Source organism: Neomonachus schauinslandi, chromosome 11 (assembly GCF_002201575.2).
Source record: "Neomonachus schauinslandi chromosome 11, ASM220157v2, whole genome shotgun sequence".
NCBI classification, from domain to species: Eukaryota; Metazoa; Chordata; class Mammalia; order Carnivora; family Phocidae; genus Neomonachus; species Neomonachus schauinslandi.
In genome coordinates, this window is record NC_058413.1 from 50,758,127 (window position 1) to 50,764,757 (window position 6,631).

The 6,631-nt window shown below is 37.1% G+C and overlaps 2 pseudogenes; one reads left to right on the forward strand and one right to left on the reverse strand.

The window, feature by feature from the left end:
- The first annotated feature begins 272 nt into the window (after window positions 1–272).
- LOC123326228 lies at window positions 273–1,206 on the forward strand (annotated as a pseudogene).
- Window positions 1,207–4,904: 3,698 nt separating this feature from the next.
- LOC110576420 lies at window positions 4,905–5,860 on the reverse strand (annotated as a pseudogene).
- Window positions 5,861–6,631: the final 771 nt, after the last annotated feature.

Below are 6,631 nucleotides of genomic sequence, written 5' to 3' on the forward strand. Positions count from 1 at the left end.
TGTTCAAAACTTGCTTAGTTTGTCTGGTAGTGTATTTGGAGACTATCATTGCATCAACAAAATTGCCCACAAGATAGCAGTTATAAATCACCTAAAATTACTGATATAGGCTTTTTGAATTAAACTGAATTCTACGCTATTCAATTTGCTCTGCATGCAACAGATACTTAGTTTGTTTCTGCCTCTAGACTCTCTCTTGAACCATTGAACGAACTTGAATTAATTTACCACTTGATTTTCCCACACCTGCTCTCTTTTTTAGGTTTAGCCTCATGTCTACATTCAATGGCACTTACTACCAGCCACCCTTCTTCCTTCTTTCAGGAATCCCAGGGCTAGAGGAGTCTCACATCTGGATCTCCATCCCACTGGGCATCATGTATGTAATTGCCATCCTGGGGAACAGCATCATTATTCACATAATACACAAGAATCTCAGCCTTCACGAGCCTCAATATGTGTTCTTGTCCCTGTTGGCAACCACTGATATAGGCATGTCAGCATCTACACTGCCTACTGTACTTAATGCCTTTCTCCTCAACCACAGAAGAATTGAGTTCCATGGTTGCCTGGCTCAAATGTTCTTCATTCACACCTTCTCTTCCATGGAGTCAGCCATCCTACTGGCCATGGGTTTTGACCACTCTGTTGCCATATGCAACCCACTGCGCTACACTGCTGTCCTGATGCATTCCCACATTACTCAGATGGGATTGGCTGCTGTGGCTTGAGGAGTGGCCTTGATGGCCCCCTTGCCCATCCTGCTCAAATGGCTTCCCTTCTGTAAGAACATCAATCTATCCCACTTATTCTGTTTCCACCCTGACATGATGAAGCTAGCTTGTGGGTCCACTCATGTGAATGGGCTGGCATTAGTTCTCTGCTCCTTTGGTGTTGACTCTCTTTATTGTTCTGTCTTATACTTTGATCTTGAAGACAGTTCTGGGCATTGCTTCCAGGGAAGGATGGCTTAAGGCACTCAACACATGCATCTCCCATATTGTAACTGTCCTCATTTTCTATGTCCCATTTATTGCCTTAGCTCTAATCCACAGGATAGGCAAATACCACTCCCCTCTCCCCCATGTCACTGTGTCCAACATTTTCCTTTTCCTCATACCTGTCCTCAACCTTCTGGATTATAGTGTGAAAACAAAACAGATTAGAAGGGCATTATGTAGACTGTTTGTACTCAAGATAAGATGATGGAACAGAGTGGGATCCCTTTGAGGGACTGATTGAAAGGTACCAGGGATATTGAAAAAAAAAAGGACCAACAGACATTATTTTCATGTGTTCTGAGGCACTTTATTTGGTACATCTCTATATGGTTTACCAAAGTATTTCTAGAAACATAATATTCCCCTCTAGTTTTAAATATTAGATCAAGAAAGATTCCTAAAGCTCATTTCACTTTCACTCATTATGTCATTCTTGGTGTTTACACCACTTACCTATGAGCCCATTTCAATCTAAACAATCCTATAGATATCTCTCTCTGAGACTCCCTCCTATATAGCTATATGGCTGAAATCTGATTTAAAATAAAATATTTATATTGTTATACAGACATTTATTATCTTTGGGCAGTTTGAGATATTATAGAGGGAAATATTCCAAATGAGAGAAAGGAAGGTTTATTTTCATAATTTTTATTTAAATTTGTTTCATATTTTAAGATTCTTTTTCTGAAACCATACCAGTATAAACCCCATATAACACAAAAATTCAGTGAAAGATTAGGGCAAAAATGTAACAAAGCAGATACCTTAAAATCTACCATTTATGTAATGTATACTTGATTTTCTCAGGTTGTATTAATTTAGATTTCATATTTAGTTGAAGATATAAGTATATAGTGCTTAAGCTAAAATCAGAACTTTGTGGGGCACCTGGGTGGCTCAGTTGTTAAGCATCTGCCTTCTGCTCAGGTCATGATCCCAAGGTCCTGGGATCGAGCCCCGCATCTGGCTCCCTGCTCAGCGGGAAGCCTGCTTCTCTCTCTCCCACTCCCCCTGCTGTGTTCCCTCTCTCGCTATCTCTCTCTGTCAAATAAATAAATAAAATCTTAAAAAAAAATTAAAATCAGGACTCTATAACTTATCTGTTATGTATCCAGGGATCATAGTGACACAGATTTCTGTGCCTCAGTGTCCTCATTAGCGAAAAGAAGTTAATAGTGATATCTACTTTTAAGGACAGTATAAGAAGAAATGTGATAATTAATGTAATGTGTTTATAACAATGTCTGGCATATTGCAAATGTTCAATAAATATTAACCACTTCATTCTAGACCAAAAATATGGTAGAGGACAAAGGCCAAGCCAGGATTTAAACAAAAATACAAAAGAATAAAGCCTTCTGTAATTCAGATGATGATATCAAAGGTGACCAGAGAATAATATAGTTGTTCTCCAGTTCAAAGACATATTTAAAGGTCTCTTTTTATATATATTTTATAAAATGTTTTTATTTGCAAATGTGTAAAAAGCTTCAGACTAGGTTTACATATTTCATATTTGTGTTATCATATTTATATGCTCAATATTGTCATTGCAGATCAAGGACAGGCTTCAAATTCTCTATATATACTAGTGATGCCTCCAAATTAACTTCAACAGAGCACAGCTGGACATTATTATTTCATCCACTTTTAATCAAGTTATGTTAATTCATAACATAATGAACATTAATTAATGGTTCATTAATTTATTGATTCAGTAATCATATTTAATTCTGCTTTTATTTTTCAGCTTTTGTCCTTCATTCCTCCTTATTTTACATCTTTACACAACTATTCCTGGCATTCACGATATGCCACACTTTATGGGACAGATGAATCAGACAAAAATGCCACCATTTAGAGAAGTACTACTGAGTGAGTGAGACAAAACAGGAATAAATTGACCATATTTTAAGACAGAATCAAATAAACTATTCAACTCACCTCATAATAAACAGGACATGCCATTAAGTTACCTCACTATTTTATTTATAAGTAAAGGAATGTGAACCAAAATATCAGAATAGGTCACAGATTCAAAGGAAGGATCTCAGGACCTGAGTGTAAGGACTCAAAACTGTCATATCACTTTTTTTTTTCCTGGAACAACCTCTCATGTCTGCTTCTATTCTACTCATGCTCTCCCAATGTAGCATTGCTTCCACAAAGCTATGGAAGATGATGACCACATGTGATATGGTCTCTTTCCAGTGTTACAAACAGAAAGGGGACTCTTTCACACTAACTCTAGCATAAAACATGAAGGAGAATTTCTTCAGTTTTTAGTATCTGCAGCTGAAAGATTAGGGGAGGGATTTATTAGAATTTTTATAGTATTGGTCTCACCCAAACTCTACAGACAAGTAAGGAGTTCCTCAGAGGAAAACTGTGCACTGTTTTCAAAAAATGAAATAGTTGCTGTGAAATGATCCCCAGTTCTCTACATGCATACTTAGTGAAGTCAGAGTTAAGAGGTTTTTGACTAGAAAGACTCACAATAAATAAAAAGATTAAACCAGGCCTTAAAAGATGAAGAAGCAGTTTAAGAATCAGAATTTCATTTTATTTTTTCAGGGTGTAGAGTACACTTCTCAAGTAATATCTCCATAAAGGCAAAGACCATACTTTTTAAAAATAACTGCTTTTATCCCATTAATACCTAACAGATTATAGTTTACTCAATGCTTTTGGAATTGAGATAGATTTCAAGCTTCTCTAATCTTTCTTCTCTTGATCTTGTCTGCCTTGCAGACAGAAGTTCCTGATGAACCCAGTCCTCACTAGCTTACTTTCCTCTGAATTCATATTAACAATTTAAACCAAGACTCAAACTCAATGACTACCTTCTGCAACATGGTTTGCTGCTGTTTCCTGGTTTCCATTGGTATGAATATTACTTTTATGTCTTCTATGTGATTCTGATGTCTACTGAATATGTCAAACAGACATTGAAAATATTTTCTGATTGATTACTTGGGCTATCATTTAGAAATTCATTCAAAACTTTCTTAAAGTAGCTTGAAAGTCTTGCTAATTTTACCACATGCTTATTCATTGCCATGGACAATTAAGTGTCTCTCTGTAATTTGCCTCCTATGCTTATCTCTATGCAAGACAATTCTTCATTTGCTTATGACTCTAATTTCAAGAGTTGACCTGAGAAAAGAATAAACTAATTCATTTTTCCTCTTGGAAAGTTAGAAAAAGGAGATGTATCCTTCCTTCAGCCGTCAGAATATAACCCTATCTACTCTCAGTATGAAATGGGAAATAAAACAAAATCTAAATAAAGTATGAATTCTGAATGAGTAAGCAAGATGAGTAACAATAACCATTTCTCAGATTCTTATATATTATTCTTTTCAGACAGCTTCTCTATATTTTGTTAAAAGTCAGAATGTTCAGATATTAGACAGTATCCGACTACAAGTAGTAGACAGGAAATAAACATATAGTCATAAATTTATCATCAATTTTGAATTTTCATGCTTCAACTTAAACAACATTGGCAGTCGAGAATCAGGCAACATCCTGTTTTCTCTATAAAACTAGCCCCTCATTGACCTTTTACAATCCAGAGTTAGACTCCTCAATTTAGCACATGGAGCAATGTGATTTTCATCTGACTCACACACCAAACACATTGAGCTTGGGTTCCTGTTGCCATTTCTCCTTACCACTACCAAACAGTCGTCATTCATGACCACAGTTATGATCATTTATTCAAGCATTCTGCCTCTCTCTCCCTTCTTAGTTAGATTAGGTATTTCTTGAGGGGAAGACTAAAGTATTTTTTATTTTTGAATTCATGGTGCTTAGCATACTACTTGGCACATATTAGATCCTGAATAGCATTTTTTCATTGGTCATTCCTTTTGATATAGAGAAAAAAAAAAACCATCATTCCCCAGCAATAACACGTTGCACCCAAAATCACTTGTGCAGGGCAGCCTGGATTGGCCGGGATTTGAGACTATAGATGACAGCATTGAGCAGTGGTGTCATGAGGAGGTAGGCATTACTCATGGTGGTGTATAGAATTGGAGAAGTGTCCTGCGTATAGCGATGCAGCATTGCCAAGCTGATGAGGGGCAGGTAAAACACAAGCACCGTGCATAGGTGACAGGCACAGGTGTGCAATGATCTCCAGTTTCTGTCTTGAGTCTCCAGCTTCATAATAGTGCCCAAGATCTTCACGTACGAAGCTAAGATGAAGACCACATCCACTGCAAATGTGCAGAGTACAAAAACAAATCCATAGGCACTGCTGAAAGAGACATCCCCACAAGCCAGGTTCAGCACATCTGGGTAGTAGCAATAAGAGTGTGAGAGGATATTGGCCCCACAGAAAGGAAAGGTCCTAAGGAAAAAAGGCAGAGGAGCCAGCAGAGTGGCACCTCGTACGAGGGCAGCTCCACTAAGGCAGGCAACAGTAGAGTGGGTAAGGATCTTGTTGTAATTTAGTGGAGCACAGATAGCTACCAAACGGTCAAAAGCCATGGCCACCAGACACCTGATTCTACTGAGGACAGCGTGTGGATGAAGAACATTTGGGTTAGGCAGGCATCCAGGCCAACATGGCGAGCATCAAACCAGAAGACAGCCAAGACACTAGGCATTGTAGACAACGAAAGGCCTAGGTCAGTAAGGGCAAACACGGCCAAAAAATAGAACTGAGGTTCATGAAGATTCTGCTCTGCTGTAACTAGGATAAGCAGAAGAGCATTACCCACCAGGGCTATGAGGTACAGGACACAGAAGGGGATGGAGATCCATATATGTGCAGCCTCCAGACCAGGAATACCAATGAAGGAGAAAGTAGGCCAATTAGAGGCAGTGCTATTAAAAGCCAACATGGTAGGATGTATGTAGGACAGTAGTCCAAGATGCTTGCAAACCTATAAAGGAGAGACCATGTGTCAGGAAATTTGAAAGCCAAATTTAAAGTAAATAGATTATTAATGCACAGAATTATCAAATTAAGATATGGAGAACTCAAAATTGAATTTATATTTTTATCTTCATAATTATTTCTTTTGATACGTTGATGGCAATTAAGCAAACATGAAAAGATGCTCATCGTCATTGTTGATTAAGTAAATGTAAATGAGAAATTCAATAAGATACTATTAGTAGAATGGCTAGAATTAAACTGAAAATGCTATATGTTGGTGAGGATGTGAACAACAGGAACTTTCATATATGGAACATAAATGGTGTGGCCTCTTTGGAACACATTTTGGCAGTTTCTTATAAAATTACACATGCACTTCTCATACGGTTACCATCATCCAGTAACTTCACTTCTAAGAGTTTTTCCAAAAGAAATAAAAATTCATATTCACACAAAGACTTGTACACATTTATTCGTAACAGCTTTATTCATAATAGCAAAAAAAAAAAGAAACCAAATATATAACCACTACTGATTGGACAAAAAACTGTGGCCAATCCATATAATTTAAATTGAAAAGGAAGAAATTACTAATAGATGCAATGGCATGAATGGATCACTTACACCATGTGAAAGAAACAAACATAAAAGATCAAATGTTGTACGACCTCATTTATATGAAATTCTAGAAAAGACAACATTGTAGTAATAGTTGGTCAGAGGTTTCAGAGAT